The sequence below is a fragment of the Apium graveolens genome, chromosome 11 (assembly GCF_009905375.1).
Source record: "Apium graveolens cultivar Ventura chromosome 11, ASM990537v1, whole genome shotgun sequence".
NCBI classification, from domain to species: Eukaryota; Viridiplantae; Streptophyta; class Magnoliopsida; order Apiales; family Apiaceae; genus Apium; species Apium graveolens.
Window position 1 is genome coordinate 143,933,994 of NC_133657.1, and position 20,422 is coordinate 143,954,415.

Below are 20,422 nucleotides of genomic sequence, written 5' to 3' on the forward strand. Positions count from 1 at the left end.
ATTGATGATTCTTAATCACCAATTCATGATTCTGTTCAGCAACGAGGAGAGTTGATAGAAGATCCCCGAACTTAGTAAATTTAAGCTCCCTGTACATCTCTGCTAAGTTGATATTGTTGGGGTGAATGTTTTATCGATTTTTCTTTTTTTCGTAACTTTTTCACCACACATAATAAGCCTAGAACTTATTTTGAACAAAGCAGAGCTATATGCTCGGACACTCTTAAAATCCTGAAGTCTTAAATTAGCCCAATCATTTTCAGCTGCAGGTATATAAACTAATTTTTGGTGATCGAACCTATCCTTTAGATTTTCCCATAAAATAAAGGGATCCTCGACTTCCAAGTACTCAGATTTTAAATCTTCATGCATGTGGTGTCGGAGAAAAATTATAGAGGTAAAGTTTTCTTCAGCCGTAGATTTATTTTCTACCTTTATTGTATCACTTAATTTTTTTGAACCCAAATGCAACTTTACATCTTGTACCCATGATAAATAATTATCGCCAGAAATGTCCAAAGCAACGAACGACAAGCTTGTAATATTTGTCATACTAAATCTGAATTAACACAAAAATTATTAAATTTTAATTCATCAATATAAATATTACATAAAATCCTAGTTAATCGGATGCGTTAACAAGTATGCAATAATCAATGTATATATCATTATTATCATTGATAATATAAATAGATCTATATATAAAATGATAAATGGATTTTCACCCGCCATACGGACGTCTGCGTATGCAGGTTATCTCCGATCAATAATAAATTAAAGTAGACAATCTTGCATAAGTTAGTTAGGGGCTAAAAGTTATTATACGATAGTTATACAAATTATAAATTAAGGTTCCCACTATACTTCGGTATTACCCAAAACTAAATGGTACCGTAAAATAATAGGCGGTGCTCTGGCCATACATATTTAAATTATTAGTAGAGGGTATAACCACGTCTACTTCGGTCATATATATATATATATTTAAATTATATGTAGAGGGTGTAACCACGCCTACTCATATATATGTACATTTAAAATAAAAGTATACCTTCTCAGTTTCGGCAGGGCTTCGTGCTGATAACGTGTTATAAAATACCGGCTATAGTAACAATAAAAGAGCCGCTAAAAGAGCTACTATATTTGATCGGAGAGAGAGCAAGATGAGTAAGAAAAAGAGTAGAGAAAGAATGCTCAGGTGCAATTCTCATTCACAAATTCAAGTTATATTTATAGCAAGTGAAAGGGGACATGTAATTAATTCATATGGTAACAATTCTACACCTAGAACTTAGCCTTACTATTACAATATTTGACCACATGGCAAAATCAATTCACAACAAAAAGGAAGTTGTTCAAAATTGTAACGCAACAGGAAAAAAACAAGAAAAGATAAGCTCTTTTTTATCTTTCTCATTTTTAATTTTTTCTACAAATTATATAGTATCTCAAGCATGCATAGATAATTCGTTTATAAATATTTTTTTATGCAGAAAGTATTTTATTAATTTAAAATTCATGCGTGTAGTATATTATCGTATATATTTATTTTAGTTAATGCATATATTTAGAAAATATCGTATGAGATATTTATTTTAAAGAATTGTGGACATTTATAAGATCGTACGAGCTGCATCTTTCTAAAACAAGTATATATTTATGCGAGACACATTTTTTTTAAAAAAAGAAAATATTTTACAAAAAATATTATTTTTATAGAAAATAAATATCGCGACATTTTTAAAAATATCATATTTATTCTTGCGTTTGGTTTGTGTTAGATAATTCTTAGGCTTGATCTTCTTGATCTTCTTTCAGATAGAATTCTTAGGCTTAATACTGTTTACTGGAAAAAGACTCCAGTCTGCTCTTGAACATTTTTACAGACTTAAGTGATATAATACAAAATGCAAACTTAGATTACAATACAACTTACTTAGGGTTGTCAATTTGATTTAGTCTTGTTATAGTGCATGCATGTCTTGCACAACAATCTCCCCCAATTTGTGAGAAGATTCCTTTTCGCAAATTCATGCCTGTTAACAAGACTAACCCCAAGGTACAATGGAAAATTAGACTAATACATAAAAATTAACACAAATACATCATTTATACATCAGGTGATCTCTTGAGTTTGAATAGTTACATACATCAGACAAAGACTGGAACTTTTGGTTCTTCTCTAATGAGGTCCTTTAGATATACAAGAATTTCAAGTTCCTCTATGATTGGTGTCCCTGTTAGAGCTTCCACAAGTTTGAATCTGTCTTGATTTGGATAACCATCTAACATCTCAATCCTGAACTTTGACAATGAGCCAGCTTTTACATTTAGAAATCTTCCATCCTTGGAGATTCTGCTCATCCCTTTTGCCTTGAGTTCTTCTGATCTTTTAATATACAATTCAATCTCCTCATCATACTTCCTCTTCTTTTCCTCATATTCAGCTTTATTCCTTACTCTTCTTTCCTTCCTTGCAATCAACCATTCAGCTAAAAAAGATCTCCATGCTCTTGTAGCAGTATCCTTATCCTTTAGTAGGCTTATCACTCTTTTAATTTCTGTGAGAGAAAAAGTGTCCATTAAGTTGCTGCCAAGAAATGTGAAGGACCCATCTTCATAGTAGATTCTTACTTCCCTTAGAGTTACAACCCAGACTCTAACTATTTCCTCAGCTAGTTGTTGAAAATAATTTTCATCTGAGATACACAAATTTAAAGGTAGAAAATCACTTTGCTTGAAACAATTCCAGATGGCCCTCTCAGTAACTCGTAATTTTTCAGTATGCTTGGCTTTCTTAGGTTTCCTCCCAACAAACTTGTAGTGAACTTTGAATGATGGCTTTACAGAAGGTAGGTTTGTGATTTTCTTGAGAAATGTTTGGCTTGAGATGATTGGTATTTTTAGAAAGGTGTTAGCAGTTTGTTTGTATAGGAATTTAGGCTTAGGTGATTGGTTTGATGTTTGAGTTCGTTGGCACAGAGAGTTGAGCTTGGTTGGTTTGGATTTTTAGGGTTTGTTGTTGTGGTCCTGAATTGTCCTCTTTATTTTCCTTCTCTCCTCACCTCTCCTCTTCTCCTTCTTCTTCTTCTCTTTGCTTCCAGCTTCCTTAGATGATTGACCTGGATTTGAGCCAGAAGATTTTTGATCATATTTCTTCTGCTAATCATCATCCAAGTTATCCTTATTGATTTGAGTTTTAGGCAAGTTGGCTTCATAATTTCTCAAATATCTCCCCAACAACTTAATCATCTCTTCATCTTCAACAGTTTTGTTTTGCTTGACCTTCAACTCAGTCTCCAGAATCATGATTAGATTTTTATTGGCCATGACACATTGCTTAGGGATCTGAAAGTGTTTGCAATGTTTGGTGGTAGGACAGATGTATGCCACTCCTTTGCTTGGTTGCAAATATGCTTCAGGAAAAGCAACCACTTGAGCATTTTTCAATTCAGTCAGCAATTGAGTGTCTTCAGGAATCACCCTCTTGACTTTATTTATCAGGATGTCCAAATCAGATACCCTTCTAGAGATAAGATAATTAAGGGACACCTGCATATACCTGTCTACCCCTGAGTCATTTATGTTGATCACAATTATTTTCTCCTGAAAACTGTCATTAGACACTAAGACCACCCTTATGGAGTTTATTATCCTGTCCAATGCCTTTTTGTAGGTGAAGAAATTATTATTGAGAGAAACCCTGAGAGCCATTGAGTAATTCATCATATTCCCTGCTCAGAATAGGTTCCTTAGCTGCTCTAATAAGCCTCTCCATTCCAATATCAACTTCTTGAATTTTGCTCTTTTCAGCAGCTTGGACAGTTTAGTAGATGATGATCTTAACAGCCTAGCCTCTATCCCCCTAGTCTTGTTGGCAGGCATGAGAAGGGGAGTAGGAATTTCAGGCCTCGCAGCTTCTGGAAGTGCAGGCAGAGGAATGTTAAGCTTGCCCATGATAGCTCCCAAAGCCAAAATATTTTGCATTTGTAGGTGCTTGTGGGAGTCTACCAAGGTTTGAATATCTGTTTGTTGACTCTGTACCAATGAGGTGAGAGCATGCACTTATGCTGTGAGTGAGTCATTTGAAGACTGCAAGTTTGAGAATTGTTATTGAAGAGACTGGATTTGAAAATTTGTAGATGTGGAGACATGTTGAAGAGAGCTTGTAGATGAAGAAGAGCCAAAAGTTACTTCCACATCCTGTTTGATAACATCCATAAGCAATGCAGAAGGCTCATATTTGGTCTGGTGAAGCTGGTCCGGCTTTATCTTTGTGTCATCTGAATTGGTGATTTGTTGTTGGACCACTTCATGAAGAGCAATGAAGGATTGTCTCAGATTCTTGACATCTTTTTTAACAGAAGTCAGATCAAGCTTTGCCATTTGATCAACAAAATGTTTAAATTTGGAGGTGATCTTGACTTGAGATGGTATGATCTCATCCATTTTCTCCTTCACCCGCTTTCTTATCTTTTCTTCATGACCAGTCATCTCTACTTCTAGAGCTTTACCAAAGAGGTGAAAAGCCTTGAGCCGAGCTTTGTAAACTTTCATGACTGCATCATAAACATCCTGTAAAGTCAAGGCCTTGGCATTGCTTCCAAGAATAGTGACATATTCATCCCTAAACCTAGCCAAGACTTGATCCATCTCCAAAACAAAATCCTTGGATAACCATGCATCTACATTCCCTTCTTGTTCTGCATTATTTACAATTTTCTCCTTCTGTTTTTCAACTTCTTCATTGTGTGTTAGCAGAATGGCTTGATAATCTTGATGGCTCATATTAGAAGTAAGTAGATGCTGTGAGATGTTTGCTAATCCGGAAATCTGCTCAACAAGAAGATCATCCATAGATGTAGGTTGAGAGTCAGTTGATTGCTGCCATTGTGAGATAAGGTGTGGTTATTGAGGTTGTGAGGTTGATGGTTGGTGTGAGGGATCATAACCACCTATGACAGAAGTCACAGTTTGACTCACATATTTCTCTGTATTTATGACAGGTGTTGTTCCTCACCAGTTGTGGGAACCTTCATTTGAATTGGAAGGGATTTAACTATGCTACTGTCATTTACAATAGCCTCAAACCCTTGTGTGTCTTGCACCACACTGTTACTTGAATGTGCCATCTTGCCTCATTTATGACAGGATCATTGGCAATTGTACTCCTAGCTTCAATTGTCAAAACAATTTCAGCCAGGGTTTTGGGGGGAGTTGTTCCTTGAACATGAACCTCCAATTGAATTGGAGAGGATTTAGATAGCTCCCCCTCAGGAGTACTACCCTCAAACCTTATAGTCTGTAAAGACTGATTTGCACATGAAAGTGCATTTGTGATCTCCATGGGGTCTTCAGTAAAAACTGATGAATCCTCCATGTTTGTGTTGGTGTCATCAAGGTCTACCCCAACATGTAGCCTCTCACCAACTAATTGTGGTTTCTGGATGGTGAGCAAGGTTTCTTGAACCAAGTCACTTGATTGGGGCAACACTTGAGGATTTGATTCAAGTGCTTCAGTATAGGAAGAAGAAATATTAGATATAAGATTGTGAAGCTCAGGACTGAGTGTTGGCAGCTCCCCCAAAATGGATGAGGGAACTTCAAGGGATATGCTCTCCTTGTGTGTGCCATCCTTATTTCTCCTACCATAGACTTGGATTGGTTCAAGTGTTGGCTGTGTAGACTCTTGACAAGGTGCATTGGGGAGAATGCTCTTTTCAATAGAAACATCCTGTTGAGAGGATGTCTCTAGAGTCTGTTTTGTCCCCATTTGTACAACTGCATCCTTTTGGGAGGATACAGAGGTGGCTTGATTGGTCAGCTCAGTTTTCATAGCCTTCTTTGTTTTTCTGACCAAATGTGACTCAGGTTGTACTTGTACCTCACTACTCCCATTCATAACAGTTGGGGTTTGCTCCTTTCTCTTCTTTTTACTCACTTCAACCTTTTAAGAGGATAAAGTGGTTGGTTTCCTAGCTGCTAATGGTTCTGAAGAAGTAGGCTCAACATGGGTAGGTTCCTGTGGGTGTGCCTGTGTTTGTTCTTCCACAGGCTCAGGAACCATTATTGCACTAGCTTGACTTACATTGGTTCTCATGTCAGGCATAGGATAAAGATAGGTCTTAAATCTCTCAATCATGAAATGTGTTAACTTAAGACCCACATGTACCTAATTTTTAGTAGTAAGTGATCCAAATAGAATTTTGGACACTTACTTACAGTTGCCTATTAGTGACCTATCTACACCTTGAAGCATATGTATGTCATTCACTTTATGATTTAAAGCAGACATGATGAATCTAGGAAGAAAAATTTCTTTACCTCTTGAAGTGAATGGCATGATGAGCCTGGTGCTTAGTTCCTCCATAATGTAGTGTCCTACATTGATCTGTTTGTTGTGAGCCATTGAGTAGACCAACTTCTGGACAACACTAGAAATGTTGTCAAATCCTGATTTCCTGCATGTGAAGGCTCTTATCACAGAATCAAACAAAAAAGACCATTCCCTTCTCAGATTTTTCTTGTTCAAGCTGGCCAAGTTAATCTTCTCAGAGTAGTTGATGAAGTCCATAAATTCATACAGCTCATCCTGAGCTGGGATCTACTACCTTGTCAATTGGAATGTTCAAGGCCAAGTTTATGTCAGCTTCAGTTATCTCAACCTGATGTCCTTTGATTTGACAATTGATAACCAGGCTTGAAGATTGATCTTCATGCAGAACTGTCCTAACTACAGCTGTGTTCCAGAAATCACCCAAAATATCCAGATAGAGAACTGGATTAGCTGTGAGAGCTCCAACAAAATAGGTCTCAGACAAGAACTTGACAAAACTTTTAAAAGTTTCAGGAGCTTGGTTTGCATCTAAGAATGCAAGGAAGTTGGTCTCCTTTGGGATGAAGGGTACAATATTGTTTACTGCCATTGTTATGAGTGTGAAGATTAATGGGTAAAAGAAATTAGAGAGAAAGGATTCAAAACGAGAGAGAAATCGGCTTTGAATTGAAAAAGCTAGGTCAATTAGAGTTCTCGAAGGCGTAAGTATTTATAATAAAAGCAGATGACTTATCGAGAAGTCAAAAATAGACGTTTGGAGTATACTTATCGAGAAGCCATTTTGAAGGTGAATTACATATCGAGGAGTCATTTTAATTTACTCTTTTAAAGAACTAAAAATTAACTTATCGAGATGTCAAATAAATACCCAGTTTGTCTAAAAATGGATTGAATTGCTTCCAGTTTATATTTGAATAAATCAAAATAAAATCTGAATAATTTTGTCAAAAGTATTTTACTAAAATAATTTATTGGATTAAATTATTTTAGTTCTGAGTTATTTATAGGTCTAAAATTATACTTATAAAGAACTCTGTGAGTTAACACTTATATATAACTCTACACTGACTTATCGATAAGTCATAGTAAAGATTATCAAGAAGTCACTCGAGAAGTCAGAAAATTGACTTATAGAGAACTCACTCGAGAAGTCATAAAATGACTCGTCGATAAGTCAATTAGACTTATCAAGAACCCAGTTCTCAATATACTTTTGATCACTTTGATTCTGCCTTGTATTAATTTTACATATTGAGAATATAAATTAACATCTAGACAGTTTACTTAGAATTTAAAAAATTCCAAGTTGAATTTTGAATCTTGAAAAATAAATATGCAGAGATTTCTGAAATATTTATAATTCATATTTCAGTTAATTTCTAATTAAATTAAATTAATTTTGATTTATTGGAAATTAATCTGCTGCAACATATTAGCTGAGTTCTTGCCTTAGGATGAAGAATTAAGCATTCCAATTTCACCTGCAAGTCTAGTGAAAGTTGCTTCATCCAAAGGTTTAGTAAAAATGTCAGCTAATTGTTTTTCCGTTGGAACAAAAATGAGCTCAATGGTACCATCTGCAACATGTTCTCTAATAAAATGGTACCTTACATCAATGTGCTTTATTCTAGAATGATTAACTGGATTAGCCACAATAGATATAGCACTAATATTGTCACACGTGATTGGAATTTTGTGTAACACCAGGTCATAATCCATTAGCTGATTTCTAATCCAAAGCACTTGAGCACATCAACTTCCAGCAGCTATGTATTCAGCTTCAACTATGGAAGTTAACACAGATTGTTGTTTCTTGCTAAACCAGGATACAAGTCTTTGTCCAAGAAACTGACAGCTTCCACTAAAACTTTTTATGTCAACCCCGCATCCAGCAAAAACTGCATCTGTGTATCCAACAGCTTCAAAACCAGTTCCCTTAGGGTACTATAATCCCAAGTTTGGAGTCCCCTTAAAGTATCTGAAAATCCTCTTCACAACCATCAAATGTGACTCTTTTGGATTAGCTTGAAATCTTGCACACATACATGTTACAAATATGATGTCTGGTCTACTTGCAGTCAAGTAAAACAATGATCCAATCATTCCTCTATAGCTTGAAATATCTACACTCTTGCCCTTTTTATCTTAATCCAACTTTGTTGCTGTAGACATAGGTGTAGATACAGGTGAACAATCAACCATACCAAACTTTGTCAATAAATCTTTAACATACTGTTAGTCGCTAAACACGCGCTAATATTACACGCAAGTATACGAGTTCGCAAGTAGTATAGAATCTTTTCTAGTTCATTTGTTAACTATCTAATTTATGCACCTAAGAAACAATTTATGGTTATTATCCAATGCTAAGACGATAACAAATTGAGAGTGTTTATAACTAAGAATTACGCTAACAATTATAACTACGAGAATAAGATTGACTGAATTGATATATATGACAAACATGGGATTCTAACTTCATCAAATACTTCATTCAATAGCCTTATTATTCTTAACCTTAACATGCAATGGTGATGACACTAATCAGATAACACGAAATTGATAAACGCTAACTTTCGTTGTACGAGTACCATTCTACCAGACATCCACAAAAGAGATAGAAGCTGAATATGCACCAGTTATATTGAGACCCTATATGTCTATAGAATTTGACAACATAACAGTTTAAGCACAAGTTATCTATTTTGATTACATAGGGCAAGTAAGATGGTTAAAATTACCTACGAATCATGCATAACAATACATGAACCTATGCTAGCATGGCAAGTTCTGAATCCTTAAATTCACTTTCGCTTCATTAAGAATTAACACACTATCTTATAAGTTCACGACGCTCATAATACGGATACGCACAACCAATACTAGGATATCATACAATCACCACATTCCAAGGCATCAAACAATTTAACTGAAGAAATCCATAAATTAATCCGCTAGAACCCCACGATACCGATTAGCCCATAATCAGACTCATCATCAACGTGGGTTCCGATAAAAACATGATATAACAAACGTAGTCTTTATACGAATATATAAAACTAAGTACAAACAAGAATATAGGTTCAACAAAATAAGAAACAAGCATCCAATTTACAACTCAAAACAAAGATTCACAAGAATAAACTAGATCGTCTTCGCCTTTGTTGAATTGTGCTAAAGGTCTCTTGCCGTCTTCTCCTTGCTCTCTCGTCCGTCTCTGACTTGTTATCTATTAAAAACGACCTAATATGAATATATATAGCATCCCTCAACAATATGGAAGCTTCCCTTTTAGAATTGTAATAGAAACAGGATTCTGAAATTCGGCCTCGGCGCGGGCGCGCGCTATCACAACGCGGGCGCGCTGCATTTCTGGAACCCCGGCGCGGGCGCGCGCTATCACAGCGCGGGCGCGCCGTCCTTCTGGGAAAAACTCAGATTTCTTCTTAAAACTTGCTGCTTCGAGCCGGCTTTCCACGAGCTTTTATTTCAACACCACTTGGACACCAAATTACCACCAAAATAATGTTAGTTCACCTGATTACCTGAATAGCGCCTGAAATGCAAAAAATACTAGAAAACACATTAAAACACATAACAACTTGAGTACAAATACACCAGTTCAAAGCTTATTAGAGCATAATTAAGTGTCATAAATGCCACTCAACACATACTTAGTTTGGCTGATGAAGATTCCATCACTTCTTTAACTGACTTGAAGTTCAAGAAAGTAACTTAATTCCCCCATCATACTCATTTCATATTCACTTTGCATAAGCTTAGAGAATCTTTGATAGAGCTTCTCATTAGTAGAGCCAGAAATGATATCATCCACATATATTTGAACTAGGATCATATCACCATCATGCAGCTTGTAGAAGAGTGTCTTGTCTATTGTTCCTCTAGTGAAACCATGTTTAAGTAGAAAATCTGTCAGTGTGTCATACCAAGCTCTAGGTGTCTGCTTTAGTCCATATAGAGCCTTGAGTAGCTTGTACACAAAATTTGGAAATTCTGGATCTTCAAAGCCAGGTGGCTGTTGCACATAAACTTTTTCTTCTTACTCACCATTTAGGAAGGCACTCTTGACATCCATTTGATATACTTTGAAGTTTGAATGTGCAGCAAATGCTAGAAAAATCCTTATTTCTTCAAGTCTTACAACTGGAGCAAAAGTTTCATCATAATCAATTCCTTCTTCCCGTGAGTAGCCTTTTGCAACCAACCTTGCCTTGTTTCTGGTAACTATATCATTTTCATCCATCTTGTTCCCGAACACCCATTTTGTTCCAATTACACTTCTGTTCTTTGGTGTAGGAACTAAATCCCAAACTTTATTTCTTTCAAACTGATTAAGCTCTTCTTGCATGGTAGATATCCAATCAGAATCTATTAGAGCTTCTTCAGTTTTATTAGGATCTACTTGAGATAAAAAGCATGCATGTAGGCACTCATTAGCAGTTGCACTTCTAGTCCTTAAACCAGCATTAGGATCACCAATTATTGCATTTTGATTGTGACTCCTATCCCATTTTCTGGTGTGAGTTTTTTGACTGGTGCCATCATTATTATTTATATGACTGATAGATTCTTCTTCTCTTTCTCCCCCTGAGTTTGTGCTATCAAATTCAGGTGTATGAGATGAGCTACTATTTTCATAATTTTCCTGTTCAGCACTTTCTTCGTTCATCATCTGTTGTGCATTGCCTTATCCTCTTCATCAGAATCACTGTTAATGTTGAGATTTTCAAATGCAAGGGCTTCAGCTTCATTATCATCAAGGCATTCCAAGCCTGGATACTTGTCATCATCAAAAGTCACATCTGTGATCTCCATGATTTTCTTTTGATCAATTACATAAACCTTGTAGGCAGTTCTCTCCAATGAATATCCCACAAAAATTGCTTCAAAAACCTTTGAGTCAAATTTACCCATATATTCAGAGTTATCTTTCAAAATGTAACACTTGCTTCCAAACACATGAAGATGCTTTACAGTAGGATTTCTCTTAGACATGATTGAGTAAGGTGATTTGCCATGAACTTTGTTAATGAGATATCTGTTTTGAGTGTAGCATGCAGTGTTAACAGCTTCTTCCCAAAAACTAGTTGGTAGATTGGCATCTTGCAGCATTGTTCTTGCAGCTTCTACTAATTTTATGTTCTTTCTCTCAACTATCCCATTTTGTTGAGGTGTTCTAGCAGCAGAGAATTCTTGAACAATGCCTTTGTTTTTGCAGAATTCACTCAATGTTGCATTTCTGAATTCTGTTCCATTATCACTTCTCAATCTCTCCACACAATTTTGATCTTTAGCCTGTTTCTCTATCTTCTTTATGTGCTTAATTATGATGTGTGGAGTCTCATCTTTAGAATGCATAAATTCTACCCATGTGTATCTAGAGTAGTCATCCACCATCACAAGTGCATATTTGTTCCTTGAAATTGATAAGACATTCACTGGCCCAAATAAGTCCATGTGAATAAGTTGCAATGGTGCACTTATAGAATTCACAGTTTTTGACTTGTGACTTGATCTTTTCATTTTACCTTTCTGACAGGCTTCACAGACTTCAATTTGAGCAAACTCTAATTTTGGCATGTCTCTCACCAACTCTTTCTTGACCAGAGTATTGACTGCCTTGTAGTTTAGATGTGAAAGTTTCTTATGCCATAACTTGCTATGCTCTATGGATGCCTTGGTGTAAAAGGAAAAAAAATTACATCCTCATTTGTTGAGTCCAAGTCTGCAACAAACAAGCTTCCTTTCCTTTCTCCTTTCAGAGCAACTTCATTGGTTTTCTTGTTGATGAAAGTACATTCTCCTTTGTCAAATAGAACTTTAAAACTTTTGTCTACAAACTGGATGACACTGAGAAGATTTAATTCAAGACCAGCTACCAATGCTACATCATCAATGACAACATTTCCAGAAATAATCTTGCCATATCCCATTATTACCTTTGCTGTTGTCTCCAAAGGTCACTAAAGGGCCAACCTTCTCCTCAAATTATGATAGCAGGGCCTTATCACCTGTCATATGCCTGAAGCATCCACTGTCTATGATCCATATGACTTTCTTCATTTTGTCCTGTACATAATGAGTTTAAGTGTGTTTAGTAACCCAAGTAGTGTTGGGTACTTTCTTCTTGTTAACTGATTTAGTAGAAGTAGAGTTAGAAGTCTCAAAAAGAATAGCATTCATAGATATTTGTGCATTTTCCCTTGCATCTGTATATCCAATAATGACTTCTTTGAGATCTACTCTCAGCTTATGACAACTTCTCATTACTTTTAAATTACATGGAATGCAGTCAAACTTATCACAAAATGAATAGGGATCATTTGCCTTGGCTTCATTATACTTGCAGGTTCCTTCAGCTGGCTTGCTAACAACCTTTTTACAAATGTGAGTTAGGTGATTCACAGAGCCACACTTTTCACATTTCTTTCTTGGAGCATCTGCAACATAAGCAAAGTTGTTGCTTTTGTTTATCCCAATCTTCCCATTTCTAATCTTCTTCTTTCTTGCATCTTCAATTTTGATTTCCTTGACATGTGTCTTAGAATCTTGGTTGACCATGGGCTTCTTTTCAACTTTGGAAGTTGGAGTTGTTTCTGCATTCTTCTTCTCATTATCTTCATCAGCAATTTCTTGATTTATGATCAACTCTTCTTCACTGAAATCTACTTCATATGCTTTGAACATAGGTGAACCAACCTTTTTCAGCATACCTGGAACATTTTCATTTTCATTTGCTTTTCCTTTTTCATCTACATCTTTCTTCTTGTTGTTCAAGGCATCATAATCAAGACCAATAGCAATATTAGCACATGGCTTGTTCTTCTCATGGTATTGTCCAACCAACTCAGATGCATTCCTGAAAGATTTCAACTTGACTTCATTCTTTTCTAACTTCTCCCTTAACACTGCTTCAATCTCATTTGTACACTTGAGCTTGTTCTTTAGATATGCATTTTCTTGTTTCACAGTTTCAAGCTCCACCAACAAGAATTCAGTTTCTTGCTTCCCATTTTCAAGTTTCTCATTTATCTTTGTTAGTCTGCTAACCTCTTCATTAGCAGCAACCATACTTGTATGAATGTGAAATATTTCCGTGCTCATCTTTTCAACAGTCACATTTAAATCAATAGTGGTAAGAGTTGGTACCTGTGTTTTTTATGAGGATGACTCTCCTTGCTCCAAGGCCATAAATGCATAATTTCCAACTTCCTTATCTTCATCATTATCAGAATCATCCCAACTCTTTCCCTATGCAATATAAGCTTTGCTTTTCTGTTTCTTCAGAAGAGCTTCATACTTTGCTTCTAGTTCAAGATAAGCTTTGTCTTTCTTTGCTTTCTTGGGTTTCCTGCATTCTGTAGCAAAATATCCTAGCTCATCACAATTATAGCACCTTATATTTGATCTTTCAACAGATCCAGTTTTGTAGCCATTTTTGCTATTAGATGTGTACTTCCCTTTTCCTTTCCAGCTGCTGTCTTTGTTGAATGATTGTCCTTTACCCTTGAAGAATCTTGGCTTTTTTACTCTAATGTTAGAGAACTTTCTTTCCAGATAGGCCATTGACTGATCAAGCTCATCAATTTCATCCAGGTTGTAGAACTCATCTTCTTCCAATTCCAGTATGACTTGTTCCTGTGAATCATTGTTTCTTTGCTCACTTGTTGAGGCAACTGGAGTCTGGGATCTTGGCTCATCATTAGAGGTCTGGCTTTCATTGAAAATTAGAGAACTTGAACCATCTACAACATGCCCTTGACCAGCTCTTAATGATTTCCTTTGAATCATTTATAATTTATATATTTTTAAGATTCCATATAGAACTTCCAGAGTTATTCTGCTCAAGTCTCTCCCTTCTCTGCTTGCTGAAATTTTCTGTTCCAAATGATCAGGGAGTGTAAGCAAAAACTTCAAGTTCACTTCTTCAGCTTCATAGTATTTGTCATGCTGCTGAAAGTCATTAATCAGCTTGTTAAACCTTTCAAACACATCAGTAATACTTTCTTTTGGCTTATCCATAAAACCCTCATACTGTGAAATCAGTATCCTTATTTGATTTGACCTAACTTCCTATGTTCCTTCACAAAGTATTTCAATATTCTCCCAGATCTGTTTAGCAGTGTCACAGTTGATAATGTTATTGTACATTACATTGTCAAGTGACTCTATCAAGATCAACTGCAAGCCACTGTCTAGGGAGATTTTTTCTTTCTCAGGCTCAGTGTACTCTGAAGGATCTTTGGGAGCATAATGAGCTAGAATGACCATATCTCCATCTGTAGATTCCTCAACTCTTACCATAGGAGTGAAGGGCCCATTCTTGAGAATATGAATGTATAGTGGATTGGCCATCCTAATAAACAACAACATTTTCTTCTTCCAAAGAGTGTAGTTAGTTTTATCAAAAGAAGGGATTTTAATGCTACTGATTTTTTGTGTATTCATTCTTCCAAGATCTTGAATCTGTTTACTTTCAGATTTAGTTCCGATACCACTTGTTAGATAATGAATCACACACAGGGGGGGGGTGAATGTGTTTTTGTGTTTTTATGCTTTTCTTGAAGTGTTTATGGTGATGAACAAAATTAAATTAAAATCTTGTAGTTAAGTGTGTTAGTGCTGAATTTAGATAAATAAAACAGTGAACACAAATCTTTCAAAACTCACTTAATTTTAAATTAAAATTAAGAATGTTTTGCTACAAAATTCTAGTCTCTTTGTTGATAAAGAGCCTAGCTTCTTCCTTGAGAGAATACAAGATTTTTCTTATCTAAATTGTTACTTCTAACAAAGCATGTAGTGTTTAGTTTATAGAACAGTAAACACTGGTTATTACACAATATGCAACATGTACTAAGTCCTATTTTTGGATAATCAAATCTTTCTATTTCTGGCTTAGTGTATCTTTGCTAATCTTGCATGCTTGTGACTTTACTTGCTAGTTAATCTTGGCATTTGATCTTGTACTCTTCAAACTGCTTTTTGTAGACTTGTCAATCCAACTGATTGGATTGTTTGTTGATTGTTAATCTTGGATATTGAACTGATCTGCACTTTGTACTTTGAATTTACCTCGAGATCTCCAGTTTGATATTTAGAAAACTTGACATCTCGATAAGTTTATTGGCTTATCGAGATCTCTAATCACTCTATAGTTGTTTTGACTTATCTAAGTCTCTGAGTTCTCTATAAGAGAATTTGGCTTGTCGAGATCTCTTGTCTCCATGTCTTCACTTTGGCTTATCGATATCTCTGAGTTCTCTAGTCACAAATAGACTTATCGATATCTCAGAGATCTCTAGTGATAATTTGACTTGTCGATATCTCAGAGATCTCTAGTGATTTTTTGACTTATCGATATTTCAGAGATCTCTAGTGATATTTTGACTTATCGATATCTCAGAGACCTCTAGTGATATTTTGACTTATCGATATCTCTGGAGTTCTCTAGTGAAGAAATGACTTGTCGATATCTCCAATATTCATGTCTTCAATTTGGCTTGTCGATATGTCTGATTTCTCTAATAGCTTTCCTAACTTCTCGATAAGTCATTCTAGAGTTCTCGAAAGACTTCTATATAACACTTAATCTGTGACTTGTAGAGATCCTGACTTAGAACATTTTTCTCAAAATAGATTTATTCAACTCCAAGCGTCGTCATAATTCTTCTAAGGCATGATCTTCCTGATCTTCTTCCAGATTGAATTCTTAGGCTTGATACTGTTTAAAGAAAATGACTCCAGTCTGCTCTTGAACATTTTTACAGACTTAAGTAATATAATATAAAATGCAAACTTAGATTACAATACAACTTACTTAGGGTTTGTTAAGTGGCATTTATGACACTTATTTATGCTTTAATAAGCTTTGAGTTGGTGTATTTGTACTCAAGTTATTTTTGTTTTAACGTGTTTTCAAGTATTTTTGCACTTCAGGCTTTACTTCGTGAATCAGGTGAATTAGCATTGTTTTGATGCTAATATGGTGTTTAGGATGTGTTGGAATAAAAGCTTGCAAGATTGGCTCAAAGGCGCAAGGAATAAAGAAGAAGGAAAAAATAATTGTTGGCAGAAGGCAGGCGCGCCCGCGCTGGTGTTGCGCGCGGCCGCGTCGGGAGTGCAGAAAGCCAGCGCGCCCGCGCTGGTGAAGCGCGTGGCCGCGCTGGGTCGGGATATTAAAATCCTGATTCTTTTATAATTCAAATTGCTGGACTCCTAGGATGCATGGGCTGCTATATAGGCATAACTTAGGTCATTTTTCAAGAGATATTCAGAGATATAAGACATCAAGGAGGGAGAAGACGGCAAGAGACCTTTTGGCACAATTCAACAAAGGCAAAGACGAACTAGTTTATTCTTATGAATCTTTGTTTTGAGTTGTAAATTGGATGCTTGTTTCTTGTTTTGCTGAACCTATATTCTTGATTGTACTTTGGTTTATTTATTCGTATAAAGACTACATTTGCTATATCAAGTTTTCATTGGAACCCACGTTGGCGATGAGTTCGATTATGGGCTAATCGTTATCGTGGGGTTCCAGCGGATTTATTTATGGATTTCTTTAGTTAAATTGTTTGATACCTTAGTGTGTGGTGATTGTATGATATCCTAGTAATGGTTGTGCATATTCGTCTTATGAGAGTCACGAACTTATAAGATAGTGTGTTAATTCTTAATGAAGCGAAAGTGAATTTAAGAATTTAGAACTTGTCATGCTAGTATAGGTTCATGTATTGATATGCATGATTCGTAGGTAATTTTAACCATCTTACTTTGCCTATGTAATCAAGATATATAACTTGTGCTTAAACAGTTATATTATCAAATTCTATAGACATATAGGGTCTCAATATAATTGGTATCTATTCAGCTTCTATCTCTTTTATGGATGTCTGGTAGAATGGTACTCGTGCAACGAAAGTTGGCGTTTATCAGTTTCGTGTTGTCTGATTAGTGTCATCACCATTGCATGCTAAGGATGAGAATAATAAGGCTATTGAATGAAGTATTTAATGAAGTTATAATCCCATGTCTTTCATATATATTAATTCAGTCAATCTTATTCTCGTAGTTATAATTGTTAGCGTAATTCTTAGTTATAAACATTCACAATTTGTTATCGTCTTAGCATTAAATAATAACCATACATTGTTGCTTAGGTGCATGAATTAAATAGTTAACCAATACAGTCTATGTGGGAACGAACTAGAAAAGATTCTATACTACTTGCGAAACTCGTATACTTGCGTATAATATTAGCGCGTGTTTAGCGACTAACAGGGTTGTCAATTTGACTTAGTCTTGTTATAGTGCAAGAATGTTTTGCAGAACAGTTTGCGTTCAAAATATTTTACATATAACATCGCGATAATACCTAAATGTCCAAAAAAAATCAAACTTTTGAACTGAAATTGGCAAGTAGGGTAACCGGGCAAGCTATAAGTCCCTCAATGCTACACACTTAATGTTAGTCCCTAACAATGCAACAAGAATTACAGAAGGGGGGTTGAATGTAATTCTAGTAAAATTTTTCTTGAACTATAAAATGTTCTAACTCAAACTATATATATAAGTATTTTGATTTGCAAGGTGCGGAATCACAAGTTAAATAAATCAAAAACACAAAGTAATAAAAACACATGTCTTTAAAACTTTCTGGTGGATTTGAAAGTATCCACCAGATATATATATATACATTGAATTAAGAATTTTGTGAAGAACAAATTGTCTCACAGCTGCTTTACAAGTGAACAAATAACCTACAGAGAAATTCTTGGTTGTTTGTTCTACTAGAAACACTTGGTTTATATAATACCAAGTTTACGTGGTAATAATACAGGATTATAAAACAAAACTATCAAGTCAAACTCCATGCAGCTTCACTACTCTATTCCAGCATCTTTGAAAATCTTCTTAACTTGCATGGAAATGGTAATGCTTTTGCAAACACCCAACACATGTGACTGTGTTGTCACTGTCAACAGACATTTGAATTGATGATCCGTCGGGTACATGCTTGTCATCCGTCGGGTAGCTTTTGTGGCGCCCCAAAACCCAGGGTCAGGAGTCTCGGAAGCCACGCCATCTAAACTCACACAACTCACACTACAATATATAAATACTCACACTTCACGACCCCACACTTATCACACACACACACTTACATGTTATTATCTTGGAAACGAACCATCATAACTAGAGTAATTCTTAACCATCAAGTGATATTTATTACAACCCAAAAGTAATTAATCTTACCGGGGAGTGGCCTTTAGGTAAGGCTAGTCCGCCGGCCAAATATACGTTTCTTGTTTCTTACCTTACATAAGTCATACTTATAAATAAGCCGAACTGTAAACAACTGAAAACTAATCCAGCTTATTCTGACTACCTGTGGTACACCACCAAACAATCTACGGAACAACTGTCTATTTCCTACCCATTTCCTGGCTGTGGTTTTCATGGCAGGCATCTTGATTCACTATTGTGTTGTGTCAATTTAAGAAAACAAGTGTGAGCTATAATATACTGGGGAGTGGCCTTTAGGTAAGGCTAGTCCGCCAGCCAAATATACGTTTCTTGTTTCTTACCTTACATAAGTCATACTTATAAATAAGCCGAACTATAAACAACTGAAAACTAATCCAGCTTATTCTGACTACCTGTGGTACAGCACCAAACAATCTACGGAACATCTGACCATTTCCTACCCGTTTCCTGGCTGTGGTTCTCATGGCAGGCATCTTGATTCACTGTTGTGTTGTGTCAACTTAAGAAAACAAGTGTGAGCTATAATGTCCAGCATGATAATGTACAGTATGAAAATGACTGTATGATAACATCATATATGATAATTATGTTTTATTCGAAAATAGTTTTCCCGTGGTGATACACACCTTTTTATGAAAACAATTCATTAAAGGGTTTTAATAACCTGCGAATACCTTAATATTAATCCTAGCACCTAGGCTTGGGTTACGGTATTGCATCGCAATTCCAATTGGAAGGGTTTGGACATTCACTAGAGCCAACGCATACGATGATCAGTCGTACTGCGATAAAGTAACCTTTTCTACTAGTAGAAGGACGAAACCGTCATCTCTCGGGTATCACCTTTGCCGCATTCGGGCTACGTGTCCCATTTTCTGGTATGCACATACTTCACAAGTTCCTGAGTACACTGAGTACCTTCACCTGCGGTACCTTTGATAGTCCATCTAGCACACATAGTACCAGAGTCTACCCCTCCCTTGTCCTTCAAAAGAATTCTATCAATCTCGAAAACTTGAACCACATCGAAGTTCCCCAAGCGTTTTGCTTGTTGATAGAAATTGCTTATCTCTCTAAGATATAAGTGTATATATATGTATATACGTACTTCCGAGAATTTCGGAGGAAGTACTAAGGATGTGAGTTGACCGTTATCAACAGATAATTAATAAGGGGGAAAGTTTCTTCTCGAAACTTTATTCAACATATTAAATATGTTAGGATAATATTCACCGACGATCTGAAATTATTTGAATGATATTTTGAAATCAGAAAGTATATTTTAAATCAGGATCTATGATTCTTAAGTCAATAATAAACCCTTTAATAAATAATTAAATGATGATTGATAATAATCAAACCTCGAATGAGTTTACTTTCTAAAAGAATATTTAAAATAATATTCCTCAACTAGTTTGTGTCTACATAATTAATAATCTATAATGATTAATCGGGTTTGAAATAAATAAACGTTGGAGTATACTACTCCCATAATAAAGGAGTAAGTATATAATATTTGTTATTCGAACAATAAAATATAGTTGAGGGAATATGATCGTTGGGAAATTGTTTTAATAAAAGTTCGAGGTGTTTTAATATTTCGTAAGTGGACGATGAGTCCCTTTTAAAACGTACTACTATGGACCTATAACCGTCCCATAATATCTCCGGAATAATTCTTGGGTTTTATCTTAAATCCCGACCGACTCTCGGACTTATATAATACGTCACGCCTCAAAGCAAAATAACATTTCATGATATATACTTATCGTACAAATCGCTACATTATGCGAA